This window comes from Dermacentor albipictus, chromosome 4 (genome assembly GCF_038994185.2).
Source record: "Dermacentor albipictus isolate Rhodes 1998 colony chromosome 4, USDA_Dalb.pri_finalv2, whole genome shotgun sequence".
In the NCBI taxonomy this organism is placed as follows: Eukaryota; Metazoa; Arthropoda; class Arachnida; order Ixodida; family Ixodidae; genus Dermacentor; species Dermacentor albipictus.
The window spans coordinates 57,254,496-57,273,743 of NC_091824.1; the positions used below are offsets into that span (position 1 = coordinate 57,254,496).

A 19,248-nucleotide genomic window follows, 5' to 3' on the forward strand; every position below is an offset into this window, starting at 1 on the left:
TACATCTGCCTTTCCATTTTCTTGCCCACGGTTTTAAAGAAGGCGTAGCATGCTCCGAGCTGCGGTGATGCGGTTATTGATAGCCTGCGTACATATATGGTAAACTGGCGTGTGCACAGGATAACACAACTTTCGTTTGATGTTACCGCAGCATTCGCGTACGCTTATTATTGTGATCTCCAGCTGCGGCAAGGACGCCGCGAAAACAAATGTGTGTGTCGCGTTTTCGGGAAATTTGCCGCTGCAGAAGCTTGCGTAGTATAGTTTCATAATACGTTCTTAACAAGCGGATATGTGCTGGTACTCGTAAAAAAGGAAAAAGAGAAAAAATGGCCAGGCTTAGCTTGGTTAAGCGAAGAATGCGTTGCATATTGCGCGGCCGCGCAATATGCGGCCGCGCGCGCCCGCGCCAGTTGGGGCCCAGCTTTTCCTCCGTGACGTCACGCGCCGGCGCAGCGCCCCTAGCGGGAGGAGTGGGAGTCAGGTGGTGGTTGCGGCCGCGCGCGACCGCGCGAGTTGGGGCCCAGCTTTTGCTCCGGCTGTCGTGACGTCACGTCACGTGGTTGCGCTCAAGGTAATGGTGGCTGCCCGGCCGCGCCCAAGGGCTGAACTGAGTGATTGCAATATGCAACGCATAAAAGAACGCAGGTATACTGTACGCCGATTTCCAGCAAAGTCGTTTCTTTCGAGCAGTTCTGTGAATAATTTTTCGGAGTCCGCAAATAAACGACACATTTTAAGAACTTTTTCCGCATATGACCCATACCAAGGCTGTGCAGATACGACCCAAGTTATATTTTGCCAATGAGAGAGAGAGAGAGAGATAAGGGAAGAAGGAAAGGCAGGGAGGGTAACCATACTGAGTCCAGTTTGCTACCCTAAACGTGGGGAGGGGAATGGGGAGTGAAAGAGAGAGAGAGAAAAAAGTTAGGTGTAGGATTTCTATAGTCGGTCATGCACTCAAGTCCGTTGCCTTCAAGTAGTGAAAAAGCGCTCGAACTGCTTTCTGGGCTAATCAACTGTGAGGCCAGGCTCCCAAGATCTTCGCTTCCATAAATCGCCTGTCATCCAGTCTATTCAAGGCACACTGGAGAGTCTGACGTTGATTATCGAAGCGAGAACAGTGGCACAGAAGATGACTGATGGTCTCTTCACGCTTGCGCTTAGCGCACATTGGTGAATCCGCCATTCTAATACGATAGCTGTAGGAGTTGGTGAATGCTACTCTTACCCACAGCCGACACAGTAGTGTTGCGTCACATCGTGAAAGGTTCGCTGGTAATTCAAGTTTCAGTGATGGGTCTAGGCTGTATAAACGACACTTAGAGTTCTGTGGTGTATGCCATTAACTTAACGTGATGGTACGAGTGAGTCTAAGAAGCTCTTTTGCAGCGTCTACTCTCGATAAAGGTATAAGGAGTGTCGATAAAAAACATTTACGCCACATGGGCTGCCTACTTTCTTCATGTGGTATAGGACACTGCGTGCAATTATAAGGAATACTTACCACTTTCTTTTCATTAGTGTTTATCGCTCGTGGGACGCAGTCTTTGATTCGATATTTAACTTCTTCAAGTTGTTTCGCTGAATGCAGCGAAAGTGTCCTGCAGATGGTTTGATTGTTTAAGTCTGTTTAGCTGCATTGAAACGGCTTCAGTCATTCGGTGTGGAAAAGACTGGTGTGAACCCGACCACAAGCGGGACACGGTTATCCCGTTTTTTGCTAACCTACAGTTGGCCAAGCGTAAAGGATCAATACGACGTCGCTGAATACAGGCGTGATGACAACCCGAATACTCAGGTCCAAAAAGCTAGATGCGCGCTCCTCTGGCACTTTCTTCATGAAGTTTAGAACCAAACTTTTTCTTTAACTACCTTGAGCACGCATGTTCACCCTAGTACTCGCACGTCTATTTGACTTAACAAAAGCAAGATAATTATCTACATGGGGCGCTGCATGTACATCAACACCTTCCAAGGCAACTGCGAAGTCACAAAATCAATCCTACTCAGATCTTATTTCACTTACTCTTGAGGCAACCCTGAAACCAATACAAACTGCCGACCTATGTGTAAAAACATTTTCTCGTCACGTAACTACAGAGGTGATACTAAATACACCAAAAAAAAAGGGGGTTCAAGAAAGGTCGCTACAGAAACACTACGCCTGTCCTGGAAAAACCGTTCATCATAGTAATGCTTTATAGAGCGCTGCGCATGTTTTCAGCGCAGTGTCATGCTTCAAAGAGTAAGCCGGCTCGCAAGCTTGCATAGGATAGCAAACCGGGAGCGCACGCACCTTGGTTGACCTCGCTACCTTTCCTTTCTCTCCTCCTCGTTCCTCCTCTCAAGCGCACGCCCGCATGGCGTCCCACCTACGAGAGTTAAATGACGAAGGGTCGGCCTTACGCCACGAGTGTTTACTTTCGCGGACTTTAATTTAAAATAATGGCCGTCGGGCGAGCGGCGCGGAATAATCAATTGTTCAAGGAGTCGGCGGGGCGAGCTTTCCGTTTTGGAATAACAGACGCGCGGGCGACGTGGACTTTGCAGCGCTACGCGAGGCGGCAGCGCTGCACGTTTTTCACTCTCTCCCTCCCTGGCCGCACTCGGGGCAGAAAGACGAAATGCTATGGTTCCCCGGAGCGCCGTTACACTTTCCGGTCCGCCGCTGTAGCAACTGTGTGCGTGTGCGTGGCTCCGTGGGCGTGCGTGTTTTTAGTGCGTGCTTGCGTGTGTGCGTGTCTAGCGGGTGTGTGTCTGGCTGTGTGTATCCCCCAGTACCGGACGAATGCAGCGAGACAGACAGACAGACACACACAAAAAAAGATAAATAAAAGGCGCGAGTCTGAATTCGCCAAAGAATTTTGGGCATATGGAGTTGCGTTCCCGGACTGGTTTGTTGCGGTTTGGGGATTGGGCATTATTCTTAATATTCCGGCGCTTGCTCACCCCTCTCCCTTAGACTCCCATCGCCTTCTTTTTTTTCTTTTTTTTTTTGCTTATCCTTGTGTGTCTCTGCCTCGCGTTAAATTTTGACGCTTTCTATGGGAGCTCTTTGTTTCGGCGTTCGGTCGTGTGCTTGAGGTCGGCACTTATCTTTATCGTGCGTTTACCGTGCGTTTGGATTTAAGACCGCTTCAGTTTTGCCTTTGTCTTTGCGGGAAAGCATGCAGAAATGAGGCGTAGCATGTTCTTGCCCAAACTTAACTATGAATATATACGGGAGTACAGGCCGTGTGCATCTAAATTTCATTGCGCTGTACTTTTTCATTTACCGCTTTGTCGGCCATTTCCAAAAAGAAAAGAAAAAGAAATTTTGAAGCATTATGTTGCAGTCGATTGGTGCAGCAGTCTGCCAGTTTGTAGATTCACATAGGCGGCTATAGCTGTTTCGTAGCTCTGACATTAGGGAATAAAGGCTTTAGTAATTTATTTTGATATGAAATGAGAGGTTCCGCCTGGCCTATGAGTCCTGTGAATATACCTGTTGCACTGCTTTGCAATTGCGTAAATCTCACTGTCACGTGAAAAATTGATTTTATTTGGGCAAGGTCAGCATCCACATTAAGCTTGCAAGTCTTTTTGCTGTTGTTCTTTCATAAGTGACCAACCAGTATGCGCTCCTATCTATTCTTATTTCTTTTTTTTTGGTCTTTTGAGTGTGCACGACATGCGCATCCACCGAGTTCAAGTGCGCATCAAATTATAAATTTATATGGAGAAAATTATATGGGAAATCTGGTCCCGGGCATTTAGCGAAAGAGTGGATGAGTGGAGGCATTCTGCAATCATTTTCATTCACTGCCTAAAATTTATCAATAAAGATATTACATCATCATCATCATCATCATCATCATCATCATCATCATAGTTTTATGTCCACTGCAGGGCGAAGGCCTCTCCCAGCGGTCACCAATTACCCCTGTCTTGCACTATCTCATTCCAACTTGCGCCTGCAAATTTCCTCATTTTATCACCGCATCCTATTTTCTGCCGTCATCGACTGCGGTTCCATTCTCTTGGCACATATTCTGTAACTCTAATGGTCGACCGGTTATCTTTCCTACTCATCGTATGGCCTGGCCAGTTCCTTTTTTCTCTCTTAATGTCAACTAGAATATCGGTTATCCCCGTTCGCTGTTGGATCCACACCGCTCTCTTCCTGTGTCTTAACGTTACGCCTAACATTTTTCGTCCCATTATATATTACTTCTTTAATAGGAGCATGCAGTGGCAGACGTCCCGTTTTTGACACCAAACACATGGACGCCGCGCGTGCATACTTAGTTTTTAATGCTGAGTAGTGAGCTGCAATTTGATTTATTATGCGCTGTTAGCCTAAATGAGCACGCTTAGCAGTTCTTTGCCGTGGCGTTCGCTATCTTCGCCCGATTTCTTACACAGATGACCAGCTCTAACGAATTAAAAAAGTGAAATTTACGGCGAAAGCTGGTGAATGAAAGCACCACCCCGACGTAAATGTCATCAATAAGCCATGATGTCCTAGCACCTCTATACGCAAATACACAAAGAGATTGCAACTGCTGTCACTTGACAAATTAGTGAAAGTGAATTGTTCCTCACTCTGATAAGGCATACTACGATGGAAAACAGCATTATTCTTTTTTTTTCTTTTGCGAGAAGATAATACAGCGTACCGCAGCACATGTGAAGCATTTGAAATGTTACAGCGAAAAAATTTTTTCACAACATTCCTAAAATATTTTCGCAGATATTTGCACATATGACGTAGAATATAGCATACCGTATTTTGCGATCATGTTGAGTACGACGAAAAAAATATACTGAATTCGAGTGCGCAAATGGCTAAACTTAGGTTGAAACGGCAAATTAGATGCTTAGCAGTGACACTTTTCAGTGCAGTGGTGTTGCTCATTGGCCCTAAACACAAGTCAGTGTGCTTTTGATTACAGTATATTGCAATTGCCCTTGACGAGATTACATGACTTGCAGGAACGTGTGGGTCTCAAGGCGCGTACAGCGCTGTCATAAAATAGCTACCCGCTAATAACCAACTACACTTCGTTTAAGCAGTACGTTTTCATGGGGCACAACTTTTCATTGCGTTTTGAGGTGTTCAGCGAGGGAAGATGTGTAAAATTACTTTACGAAAATGCTGAAGAAATTGTAGCAAGAATGTTTTTTTTTACCTCATTTTCTGCTACCGTCCTACGAACTTGCGCTACATCTCAAAGGTCTGCGTAGTAACATAAAGTAATAGCAGGTTTTGAAAGCTGTAACAGTGTAACAAATTTTCTTCGTGGCAAAAGTGGCTAAGAGTGTCATGAATAAATTAAAACGCAAACTCGACTTAACGCTGGCACCTTTAATAACGAGATGTGGCACTCGTTTCGCTTGCTCTGGAAAACATTTATGTTTGAAAAGAACACACGAACAGTAAATGGAGGAAAATTTTATACTTAATGTATAACGTTACACGTTAGGTCTATACAGCAACACCAATAAATAAGGTGGTCAAATAATAACATGCATACAAATAAATAAAGTCATATGACTACTAAACAGCAAGTAGGCGGAAGGTTAAAATACCCCGTGCTGTTTGCACGGACTCACCTTTTACTTGAGCTTGTCCTCAATTCCTTGTGTATGGTCTCCGCAAACGCAAAAGCTGGTGATCGCAGATTGCTAATTCATTCAACAAGACGGCCGACGACACTCCAGACTGTACGGCACCACGATGTCAATATCCGCAGCAAACTGTTTATCTGGCGCACAGATCGGATCAGATGTAGTATTCCTCGGTCCACGTTCCGGCGGCACCGATTAAGTTGCCCACACATACCGCACAGCCCATAAGCGATACATTGTCGCTACGCGACGCTTTCGACTTATCGCAAATTAACGTTACGCTGTTTTCGCAGAACATGCCTCATCCGCCATATTGGAATCTTCCACTGTTCCGGAAGGCAGGGGAGGACAGGGACGAAGACGTATTGCCATAAAACCTGTCCGAACCGATTCACGTGACACGTCGTATAATGGCGGAGGGAGAGGGAGAGTGGACGCCATGCCGTAAAAACTAATACGACAGAGGGCGACCAAAATGGCAGTGAGTGACAACGTCACTTGCGCGGATCAATTGTTGGTCGAAGACGACAGGTACCAATGACCTAATAAGAGGCGGGAGAAGGGAGAGGGAACTAAGAATAGAACGACCGCTTGAAAGGGGCATGACGGCGCGTCAATCCCGTCGTCGGACAAAAGGCCTGACAGCTGTCAGTCAACCGGACGTGTCGCAGCGACTTGGGAGGTGCTCCCCTCCCTTTCCCGCGGCGCAGCGGTCGAGGAGTCGCGATTTTGAGAAAAGAGGGAGTAGAGAGGATTGCGAGACCTTGCATCAACAGCTATGAAGAATAAAGAAAAAGAAAAGTATCCCGAGGCCGCTTTGCAAAGACACTGCATGGTCACACTGCACGGCGGCAACAAAAACAGCCCCGAGGGTCCGGTCTAGTCTTACGTGAGAAGAGGGCATGGGGTGCTGTCCGGCGCCGTTTCTTCTTATTCCGCACCCTCCCCCCTTCCCCCTTGCCTTTGTGTACAGCGCGAATGTCCTACGCGGCGCGCGCCTCTCCATATTATACTCGGATGGGTCGTAAAAGTTTAACGAGCACGGAGCGGATTTTGGCTTTCTTTTCGCTTGTCGAGCTGCTTTTCTTTTTCTGTGTTCCTTCTTTGCTTGTTTCTTTGGAGCCGCTTTTCGTTACGCAGCGCGTTCCGGTGTCGCTTCCTTTTCGATTCGGTTATCTTCGTGACTCGGAGTCCTTTTTTGAGTTTTGCGTTCCTTTCCGAGAGGAATTGAGAGATCTGCGTGTGATCTTTCACGGACACTCAGGGGATTTTCGCTGCGCACCCCCTCCCCCTCAATCGCCCCTTTCTACATTTCAGTGGTTATTCGCTTGCGTGTCGCTGTTTTAGAAATTCGGGCTTCTCTCTCTCTCTTTCCTTTTTTTTTCGAAAACGGCGAAACACTTTTGTAATCTTGCCAGCTTGAAGGTCCGGTAAGTAGAGCTACGAGATACGAAGCAAATAACATAAAAATTTTGCTAGAACGAAAGCTGCACACGCTGTGCTTCGTTTTTTTCTTCGTGTGCCAAGACTACGACTGCGTGTTTGTGCTGTCCTAGACGAATGAAGCGTGAACTGAAAAATACCAACTATGATATGAAAACACTGGTAATTTAATTGGTATGGGGGTTACATCTTTACATCATATCTGACTATTACGTCGCCGCGCGGTGCACTTTTTATCGTAGTATAGAAAGAGCAGAGCTTTTACATAAATCTCAACGATGATATTTTTCTACTTTTTCACATTCTGTTTCAACATTCTTCTTCTTGCTTCATTTGTTCGTGATGAAACGTAGAGCCTCGTTCTTTAAAATGCGCATGTGCTCAATAATTAGAAACTTCACTGATGCGAAAATACTGCATTGATGCTTGTGCCAACAGGTTGAATTGGCAGTGCACATTTCAGAGTGTTGTTCTAATGCGGAACCACAATTTTGTTGACACTCCCGTTATTTTGGTGCTGTAATTATAGTTATGTATGTTTGCTAATGACCGGTACGTGTGATGAATATTGTTATAGCAACTTAAGGATAAGTTACCTACCAGAAGACTGAAAGCGCTTCATGTTCGCACATAACATCTTCCGTGGCACTGTTTTCGACACGTTTCTTTCGCTGGCTTGTAATCGCTGCTTCCAGACGTGGAGATCGTAATTACGCCTTTGTCTCATGATAGCAAACAGGTCTATAAAATTAGAAAGCCACACACATCTTCAGAGCAACAAACAAGTGCCATGGCATCAATTCACCCGCCGATATTGCTTAATGGCTTTCGTGTTGCGTTGCTAAGCACGACGTCGCGGGATCACATCCCGGTCACGGCGGCCGCGTTACGATGAGGGTGAAATGCAAAAACACCCTTGTACTTACATTTAGGTGCACTTTAAAGAACCCCAGTTGATCAAAATTATACGGGAGCCCCCCACTACGGCGTGCCTCATAATCAGATCGTGCTTTTGGCACGTAAAACAGCATAACATTTTATTATCAGTTCACTGTTGAAGAAATAAAACCCAGATATTGAATATAAATGTTTTACTCTTTAATATACTTTCTTTAACCTTCTTTCTATTTAATTTTGCAAAATGAAGTGTTCTAACGGTCGAGTACAGTCAGTGACAAAGCGTAGTCGCTTTTGCGTGTGACAAAGTACTGACATATGCTGAAAAATAAGGATACACTACGTCACACTCTATCTCACACTCTGAACGATCGCCGTTCTCGTTAGGAAGGCGCAACCCTACATGAAGGGCGAGAAATGAAAGTTATTGTTGTTGCTTTTTTATGGTTCCGTTTTTACGTGAAGAAGGAGTTGGGACACAGGTGTAATTGAACAATGTCTATGTAAAGATTATTGCGAACATGTCCACGATTGGGTTATCTCGCATCTTTCTTTTGTTCCGTCTCATCCGCACAGCGATGTACTGCCTAATATCCGTACTGCCTAATATCACACAACAGCTCGCCTAGATTGTTTTTCAAGCGTATTCATTTATGTTGACAGTTTCATTTCATTTCATTCATGTACCTTAAAGACCCCACTAGGAGGTAATAAATGAGGGGCGAATGCACATAAGGAAGAAATAAAACACTCGTTTTCTCCTCCCCTTTTGGCTATGGTCATCACTGGATGGTAAGGCAGGAGTATTCGTTACAAGTTGTTTGCTATATTAGCTCTTGCTTCTGTTAACCTACCCATGTGTGGGTTTCTTTAGTAAAAGGCTTGCGACGACAATGTGCGTCTATTCAATGCCTGCATGCATGTACTTCAGAGGCACTTTACCGCCCGCAAGCAGCACTTGCTGAAGATATCGAGAAAGCCATCACTTCTCTCTCGTCTTAAAGCACCGCGTTTGGCGGTTGGTCCTGGAATTGCGTAATGAAGGAAGGCGGAGAGAGGCGAACTGTAAAAATGGGAAGTGGACAGCTGAATGCTCGTTGTGCAAAGCTTTAGAGGCTTTTACGTAAGAGCTCCCACTCCGTCGGCGCGCCGGCGCCTGCGGCAGTGGAGCTGACGCAATTCGGCCTGCTGAGCTACCTTCTTTCTTTCTCTCTTCCTCGCTCTCCGTGGAGACAGATGCTGCGATAAAGCCTTGACTGAGGCTGTTGCGCCTCACTAACGTGGCTTTCGTGCCTCAAAGGAGGACCACGAAATGCCGGCGTGTCGTTTCTTTCCTGTGTTCTGTTCTTTAACACTGTTAAAACCTCTCTTGCTTACACGGTGGGCGTGCTGTACGAAAGCGAGCGTTATTTTTCTGCAATGCGTGCGTGTGTGGCCTTGGACCTTGTTTGTAGGCTTTACGGACGGCGTGTTTTCCTAGTGAAAGCGAGGTTGTGTTGAAGTTCCCCACGGCTAGGAAGATGGCTTCATACTCAAAGCCATCTCTTCTTTATCGCAACTTTTTTTCTTTTCGTTCCCTCTTAGTTGCACCGGCTCGCCGTTAATGAAGAGCGAAAGATGTAAAAGCTTTTGTAGTTCTAAAATGTGCGCGTCAAGTGACACAGTTCGAACGAATTGTTAAGCGACTTCGAATCGGGTCCAAATAATCTGGGCTTCTCTCGGCTCAAACTCACCGAGGTGGGGGGTGGGGCGGAGGTGGGAACAACTCAAAAGATCCTGGAGATTCTGAAAACAGTGCCCAGAAAACGCGGCATGGAGTCATATAGGTGTGCTTTGATGTATGGGTATTTCGAAGGCTGCAGCTCTGGGGCCTTCTCTTGCACTTGTGCGTTCAATGCGGTGCATTTGTTCTTATACATATAGTCTCTGAACTACTGCATCTGAGAAAAAGCTCGCGGGCCTACGGAATAAAATCTGTTTCGCTTTATTTGCGCGCCATTCACTATAAGCAAGCAAATGGCAATGAGAACCTAGACGTCGTAACGGGGAATCCGAACGGTGCGATGCCAAATTTTCCCATTCAATATGTGAAGCAGGTTGTAAAGGTTTTGGTCATCTTTCAGTACCCGACAAAGCAAGAAAGAATAGTGGATTCTGTTGACCATGTTAGCCGCTGGTGAACTAGATACAAAAATTCGTAACACGTACGACGACGACGGTCATGCCTTTAACTGGAACACGAGACAGTCGTTGACCTCGCATTCTTACAACTGCGGCTGCTGGAAACAGCTGTGCGATGCCGACTGACCACAAACTCATGCGTCTTAATGCTTATACAGTGTTACTGTGGACGGAACTGGAACGGAGGTGTTTATTAAAAGATGAGCAAGTGCGAAAATAGGCCACCGCAAGGCCGGCTACCTCAATAATCAAGAATAAATGACGGTGATTAAGGAATGTATGGAATAAAAAAATTAACGATAACGGGTAATTAAGCAAGGAAAAACAGCGGAGAAATAGAATATCAGTTCACTGAGTGTTGCCTGCCTACACAATATAGTTTAGAGCGTGGTGTTATCGGTGCCACACAGCGTCCAGTCACCGCGAGCGTAACCAAAACAGTCTCTAGATATGTACAGTCACGGAACAGAACTCGAAACACAATAAATAATAAAGCACAGATATATAGTACAAGTGTGCACAAGCATGCATAAAGCAACATAGTGAACGTGTATACATTGTATCGTGTTGTAAAGACACTGCATAAGGTCACTAGGTATCTGTCAGAAAGTCACGAAGAGCTGTGGCAGCGTGTCTTTGTTTGTCTGGGCACGACCAGGGACCAAGGGCCTTCTCCACAGATAAAGGACGCCTATCCAGCCGATTCAAAAGGCTGCGCGCGGTCTCTCGCTGGTGCTCCTATTGTGGACACTCGATGGGCAGATGTCCCACAGACGCATCCGGGGTGTTACAGTGGGTGCAAGTAGCGGGAGGCCTCTGCTTGATCGTATGTAAGGGGTGAGGTGTATGGGCCACCTCCAGGCATAGTCGATGTATGAGTGTATCAAAGATGCGATCCCTGCGTTGGTATGTTGTGAAGCGCTCAAAAACGGGTCGATCATGAAAAGGAGAGATTACTTTCTCTGGTCGTCAAACTACGTGACCTCAATAAGCTTTTTTTTTTGTCGTAAGCTAGATAAACAACGCTTGGCATTTGACATTGAATACTCAACATGAGTCAATCTATCCAAATTATGTGCCGCAGTCACCAATCAGGCTGCGGCGTCGTCTCCTTCAAAACCAACGTGGCTCTGTATCGATGAAAAACACGCTTGATGGCCAGCCAGAGATGCAATCTTTTCTACTTCTGAGATTTCGTATGGTAACAAGCAACTTTCGTTATTGTCTCTGTGTTGCGGTTTTATTATCGTTATTAATTTCATTGTACTATTTAGTTATTTCATCATAATTATTTACTTCATTATTATTACTTTTTTCTGCTGCATAACATGGAGAAATGGAAAATCCGAGGTGCTCCTTACTTCAATGTTCTCACAGTAACTCCTGTATAACAGGACATAACAGAACCCCATTAATTAAGTGATTTATTTCTGGCATTCTCCCCTGCCCTTTAACCTAACCAGAAAGCACCTGGTCATTATGACGGTGTCACACTGAACAAGGAAGGCGCGACAGAATGTCCTGCCTTCATTTCTTTTATTTATTCCTTTGAAAATGCACTTTTGTGTTACATCATACAACCCAGCTCAACAGAAACTTCTAAATAATTGCAGCGAATTATAGGCGACAGTTGGGCTACATTTGACAACGCATTCAGACTGATCTTGCGAAAGTTGGAAACTGAGCCAATGGGGCACATGGGAAAGAAACGAGTTTGCAAAAGGCACCATCTTTCTAGTGGGTTCCACCAGCAACGAGCATCGTCATAGCGCCAATTTTCAGCATTCCAGCTATCTATAGGTGGAAGTTCACTGACGCAACATTTGCCACTTGTGAGTATTCCGAAAGCCCAAAAACTGGGCTTATAATTATTTGCAAATTTGTTTGAATTGTCATGATAATTAATGAGAAAACCACTAATTGGATCAAAATGAACTTTTTTTATTAGTAGAATGGGCGAAAAAGAAAAAAAATGACAGCCTGTCTATCGACTCGGCAAACATTGTGTCATTGGAATCACTGAACTAAAACTGTCACAAACATGGTAAGTTTTTCTTTTATATATGCTTCTCGCAAACACTAATTTTAAATGCGCACGAAGGATCAAATTCAAGAATACAAACAGCGTATGCGCGCTGTTGGGGTGGCCTCTGGCCCCTCAGATATTGCACGCGTTGTGAGTCATTCCCGCTAGTCGTGTCCGCACACTGACGTCGGGTAGGCTTCTTTACGGTCGGGAGGCACGGAAAGCCCAGCAGCCGGGGAGGACTCTCGCGGCTGGCACATGATGGCATTGTGGATCGTCGAAGCTCAACAATGGGATGCACCAACGCCCGTTGGATCGGCCCCGGCATATCTGCAAGGACGACGTCAAAGTTGGATCGACAAGTTAAATCGCGCAAAACGGCACACATGTCTAACACACAACATGCGGAGAGAAACACAGAGCTCTTGTTAACTCCTTTGTCGCATATTGCCTTTGGTTCGTGAATTCTAGACTGGCGCTAAAATGGGCTTACTGGCGCACGCAATCGGGTGGTGGCGGCAGATCTACACAGGGGAAAAACTGCGCAAATAAGCTGTCGAGCACTTAAGATAGTGAGGCGAAAGACGAAGTAAGCTCAAGTACGCGTGCGCACATGTGATATTTTTGTAAACAGATTGAAAATCACGTAGTTTTCTGACCAGAGCTTATGTAAACATCCATTTATTCACATGTTGAAAATGAAATCATTACAGATGTTGAAGAGACCAGTGGCCAAGTAACATCCGCTTTCGTTCTTTCGCCCGCCTCCTCGAACAGCTATGCGCTGCTTGTAGACGTATTGGGTCTCTTTTGATATCAGAAAACTGCCGCCCGAATAGAACTCAATCTAGTTTCTCTGAGAAAAACGTTGGGGTTTGTGGACGTTTACGAACCATCAACATGAGATCCTCTATCGGCTATCACTATGACTTTAACCTTCGCACAATACTTAATTTCCCGAACTTCACGAAAGATAAGCCTACGGCTTGAACAGACTCCATTATCTCCTTCTACACATTCAATGTCTTTGCAGACATTAAACGGCAACCGAAACGAGGGCTATTTTGAACGTTTTCTCAAATACCAAATGCAGTATTTTGCATTGTCACACATGTGCATTGACTTTTCCAAAATTTATTTACACACAAACTGGCTCACTCGCACTGTTGTCGCAGGTGACAGCCGGTTAGTGGCACCCCCGACACCGGCTTTAAGTGCAACGATACACCTTGTGCGTACAACAGGATTGCAAGTCGAAGCACGCCGAATTAGTTTCAGCATCAATGGCAATAGCGCCTGAGCATCAGTTCAGTCTGACATCAAATGCCAGTAAAGTTAAAAGAAGAGCACAATTGGCAACAACAACAAACAACAACTACAACAACAACATCAACAAACTATTTTCTGTAACAATGCGTAGACAACTGCACAAGGTGTAACGCTTGCTCATTGTAATACCTATATAACTCAGCCATTTTCACGATTTTGGTTCGAAGACGGTGTTCTTAAATACACAACTGAAATGACAATTTTCACCTTTCCAAAACAAAACAAAACTTGCAGAATATTCACTGTCACAGTTCCTGCACTTGGCAGTGAATCTCAACGTTACACATATTCAACGCTCGAAGGCTGCTTAAATGCCTCGGTATAACAAAGTGGCGTTTCAACTAAGCGTATCATGTCTTCGTGGACTGAGAAGACGGAACGCTGGAAATACCAATCTGTCGAGCACAAACGACACCCAAATACTCCTGAGTGCATCCCAACTCTCTGGATGAATGGTTCCAATGCTACTCGCCATGAAAATTTGTTCTTCAAGTTAAAATTCTCGCAGGACTTGCGCAAACTTCCGCCTAAAAGCTGCGCTCTGCACTGCACACGCCAAAATCTCAAACTAGAGCTTGTGCTACATACTAAAAAGCTGCACGTGTTCTTGAACTTTTCGTTTTACAGGGCTTCACGGCCGAATTTCTCCCACCCTCGTCCTTCGAAGGCGTCCACTTTTCTTTCCAGACGCGGGCCAGAGCTGCACCACCTGCCGGCCTCTGCCCGATCTCTTCCTACCAGCAGCGTATAAGCACGAGTATACAGCACGCACCAACAGCAGCCTCAGCTTTCTCTGACCGACTTTTTTCTTTTCCCGCTCAGCACGCCGACTGCGCAGCGCTTGAAAGGACAGCGTGGTTCCCGTGGGCGCTGTAAATCAGCCGGGTCGTCCTCAGGAGGGAAAGCTCTTTCCTTCGCCAAAAGCGTCGCCTCTCCTTTCACGAGCACCATTGTGCGCACACCGTCGACTTCCGCCTTGACAACGGGGATTTCCTCGCGCTCAACGAAGGGATCGGTGACGGCGACGACATCGGCTCTCGCGCGGGAAGGACGCGCGCGCGAGCGCTTACGCGAGCGCTCGACCGTATAAGGCACGCAGACACATATACGCGAGGAACCGTATAGGGAAGCTCTGCCTTGGAAGAACAGGCTGCCGTGCCATCCGTTGGGCGGAGGCCGACACAGGGGACAGTCCCCGGCCGTCAAATCGGGGGTGTCGGATGGCTTCGACCACGGCTATTCACGCTGTGTAGACACAGACGACGACCTCTCACAAAGCCCCGCCGGCGACAACATCTTTTCGAAGGTTATGGCTGTTTAAAACGCCCTGAATCTTCCTTCTGTGCTGCTGCAAACAAACGCCACGCCGCACCTACGCGAGTCGAGCGGCTTCGTGTCGCTGGGAAACCAGAGACTCGTCGGAGGAGGGGCTCGCCATAGACTTTTGACTCTGCATTGAATGCCTTAGGAGGGCACGCTTAGAGGATCTCTTGTGGGAGAAGTATACGACGACGGGACCGAGTGGCCGAAAACGAGGTGCGACATTGGCATTCGCTGAGGAGACGTGGGGGCTAACTCCGCTGACTGTGCATGGCACTTACGTCGATAGGTAAATTGTAGAAATACACGTAGCCTGTTTCTGCATCACAGTGACGTTTCTGGTGCTGCCTATACGTCCGCGAATATTGCGCGCTTTGTCTCAAGAAACAATTTTTCTGCTTATCTAGGATAGTGCAAAATCACATCTGATGTGCTCACAGGCTCGACGACTGAGGCCAAGAACAGAATGACAGAGCTGCTCGTTTCCAAAACAGGGCTCATCCAGGGATAAATAAGTCTCATTGAGTCAATAATACTCACAGTGCTAAAGAATACTCAACGGGGCTGCTGACTCGAGCTCAACGAACCGTCATATGCATCCTAAGCTAAATTATTGAGCTCAATTTGAATAAATCTTTTAGAAATTATTCATGTTCACTAAATTGGGCGTATGACGCAAAATATCTCGCGCTATATGATGAGCTGAGGTTACCTTAAGGTTTCGTGCAAGTTAATACTTGTGTATGCAGAATAAACAAAAGCTTGGGGTCGGCGAAAATTTTCTTAGGAACGTGACCCACCATGCAGGCTTCGCATTCTGCGTGAACTCACGATGTTATAGAAAAAAAAAACTCTACAGTTAAGGAAGTGCAAGAATGTCGTACAATGCTGCACCACAACACATCCCCGAGGAGTGAAGGATCATCGTCCACGTTACTCAAGATCCACGGACGTTTTTGTTTTTTTTTCTCTTTTAAGACAACGGTACGTCTTCCTTTACCCGGCATCTGTAGCATTATATGTTCTCAAGAACACTTCCTTCATACTTGCTGTCACATTGTCGGATACTTTTCCTCGATTCGCCTGCTTATTGGTTATATTTAGAAGCAGGAGCATACCAAAAGTGGGCGACTTACGCCACTGTATTAAGGATGAATGACACCATGAAGCGCAAAAACGAGCAGTGGGGTTAATATTTGGAGCCTCGAATTTCGTGTTTACATCCTCCGCCAAGGAGAGTTTCTTAAGTTATGAAGAAGACACAGAAAGCTTAATATCGACCTGATTTAAGTGACGTATACTGTACACGATATGCGGGGTGAAAGTTCACATCCCGGTTTCTCATACAGTAGTACGATCGCAATTCTTTATTGAAGTTCGGCCTAACGCTGACACATAGAACAAAGTGAACCATATACCGCAGCGCTTTTGACGATACTCTGCGGACATTTTCCAGGGCTGTGCTCCTCGACTAGATGAAAGAAAAATGAATGCGCAGGTCTGAGATTGCAAACAAAGTAAGGAGTGCGTTAAACGGCCCGACAGAGAAGCCTGTGCTTAAATGTTGCGGACGTCAGAAAGTGTGGACCTGCGTACCTTGCTCCTCCAACAGGCGTTTTCTGCTTCACAGAAATCAATATTCTCATGCTGTGGGTAAGAGTTTACGCACAACACACAAGTCGTAAGGGATTTTTTTTGTCTCTTCTCATGCACTCGACATGATTCACCAAGGATGTGCCCGCGTACTGAACAAGAAAACATTCCACGGTCCCACAGATTCTCCATTGTGTACGGCTCGGACAGAGTAAACAAAAGTGGGTTCTGAACGCCACACTTCACTCTCTCTCCATTATTTCTTATTTTTGTTTTCTCTTTCACCGAGGCTCTAACCTATGGACTGCAACGTCGATAGCTGTGAGTCAACGAAGTCGGTGAGACAGCTGGACGCAGCACGCCGATATTGACTGCGAAGTACAAGCGGCGCTCCTCTCTGCAGCCTCACTCCGGGCAGCCCCTCGCTTGCTGATAAAAAATCCAAGTCTGGCTTTCTTTTTCGAGATCGAATATTAACATCCCATTCTTTCTATTCGCCTTCCCCGTGCAACACGGCCGCCCAATGTCACCAACGAGAGAAACGGCCGTGGATTTCCTCGTCGAACCTACGCGCGCCTTCGTCCCAGCGCGAGAGGCCAGCGAAAGCGTATCCCACGGCGCGACCACGCTGGACGCATCTATCAAGCTGCCGTTTCCTCGCGAACCGCGAGCGCGCTGTGTCTTAAGCGCAGCGACCAGGCAGCACCGTACCTCCCTGGTTCATGCGAGACCGCCCCTGGTTCCGGCTCAAATGCCGCGCTGTTTGCGTCTCTTGCAGCCGCTGCCTGGAGAGTCTTCTCGAAGACACCCTCCGCGGCCGAGTGTCGTGGACGATTCATCTTGCTTCGGGGTCTCGCCTGTGCCAGCCGGCACCGAGGGAGGCTCCTGGCTCTCACAGCATGGAAGCGGTGAGACACGATGCGACACATTCCGAGAAGGCGATCGCTCTCCCCTCGCAGTGTGTGTATGTGTGCGCGTGCGTGTGCGCTAACGTGCGTTACTCTGGTTCTTATTTATGGCGAATGTGCAGGAGGCGAATGACGCCGAGCAACCCTCGAGCCGAGTCAAGCCGGGCCGAGCATCGAACGCCGCAAAGGGAAGGATCCGCGCAGTTAGCTGTGCCAACCCCGGTGACGAAGGAGGCGGGCCAAGTCGACCTTTCTCCTGCCCCTCCCCCCCCCCCCCCCCTTACGCGAGCAGCAGCTTGCCAGCTTGCCCGCAGCTGTAGGCCGACGACGACCTTGCCCGAGCTTGCCGACGACTGAGGCGACGGCGGTCTCGGCAATGCGTGTGAGTGCAGTGCCGTTCCGTGCGAGCATTTGCTAGCACTCCTCCGGGGTCTACTCACACTTGATCAAATTGGCACAAATGGAGGAAAAGAAAGCACGAAGTTTCTCGAAAAACGTGTCCAAAAGTAGAAGGCCATTAGTAGCGTGTAAACCTAACAGTGTCCAAAACACGAAGTTAAAAAAAAAATTGAAGTTAATCGGGCTCCACATTATTCGCCGAGCAAACTCACCGGGACCTCTGGAAGTGCAGCCGATTAAGTATTGCTCTTCAAGGCACCTTTACGTGCGAAAATTATCGAGGAGACGTTAGGTAACATGAACGCGGCTGTGCCTACAAGGCTCACTTTGTAAGTACGCAACACGAAGTAGCTGCTTCAGTCACAAATCTGCAGCTGTAGACTACTAATGCAGAAATTAAAGAAGATAGGGAAGAAATAGAAAAGCAGGGAAGTCCACAGGATGCACGTCTACGTTTGCTGCCCGACGCAGTGAGAAGGGGGTGAAGCGATCATAACAAACGAAGAAACGAGAGAGAACATTAAGGGAGCCGTTTGAACCGGAGGTGCACACCGAAGCCATGCATTCAATAGCTTAGGCCTGTCTACTTCGATAGCTGCAGCAATCTACATATCGCTTTATTGAAAGGAAGACAAAAAGAACATTGAAAAAAAAATTTTGATACGGTGAAAGAATGAATAGGAATCACCAGTAGGGATTTCTCTCAGCTTTCCATGTTTGACGTTTAGACCGTACTAAGACAATCAACTTCTTTCTTTTTCCTTCTTTCTTTGTTGAGAACGCCTAAATTCTCCATACTGTGTCCAGCTGGGTTGCTTTCTCGAGATTTTGAGAAGCTCGTAATGGAGTTGTAATATTCTTCATAACGAAGGGTAGTCAATAGGGCTTACATTGGTTAACATGCCTGCCTGCCTTTTATCACTGCTCTCTCTATTGATTATCTTACGATTACACACAAGCGAACGTGTTCTCCTAGACAGACAGCTATAATGTCCCGATTCGTAAGGATTTCAAAATGGGATGGCACTTTGTTTTTGCCGTTTGCATAGCGACAAAATCGCACTGGTCATTGGTTGAGTGTTTGAACTTCTACTTGACGATAGTTGTCGTACACTGCGTGTGATTCGATTTAATGGGAGCCGATTTATTCCAGCGTTTCTTTCCATTCTTTTATATACCTATTCGTTTTTATCGACTGTGTCGTATGGGAACCAACGAAAATAGGTGCAAATATATAGACAAGCGTAGAGTCGAAATAGAGCTTTACTTTTTTCGTTTGGTTACTTTTTTAACTGCAAATGTATAAGAATGGGAAGGAAGGCCTGCTTACGGCTGGTTATCCTAAGATCCCCATAACACATCTCAGACAGGAACGCCGAACAAAAAGAAGTTCACCGACGATTACGATACTTCCTATATATGTGAAATTTGAGCGCAGCTCTAAGCGTGTTTTCATTTCGTGATATATTGGCTGGTGCGGACAGTCTATCTCGTGTGACCCATTGCAAACGAATTGAATGGTGGCGCGACTGCCTCGCT

General features: G+C 46.5%; 1 protein-coding gene across 5 annotated transcripts in view; it reads left to right on the forward strand.

The window, feature by feature from the left end:
• Window positions 1-19,248, forward strand: part of LOC139059103 (homeotic protein antennapedia-like) — a 368,433-nt gene that overhangs the window by 77,625 nt on the left and 271,560 nt on the right. For 4 of the 5 annotated variants that reach the window (XM_070537001.1, XM_070537004.1, XM_070537003.1 and 1 more), the window contains exons 2-3: window positions 17,181-17,310; window positions 17,433-17,692. The gene's annotated coding sequence lies outside the window, so the exon portion shown is untranslated. The remainder of the gene's footprint in view (window positions 1-17,180; window positions 17,311-17,432; window positions 17,693-19,248) is intronic. The other variant, XM_070537005.1, reaches the window with a different exon arrangement.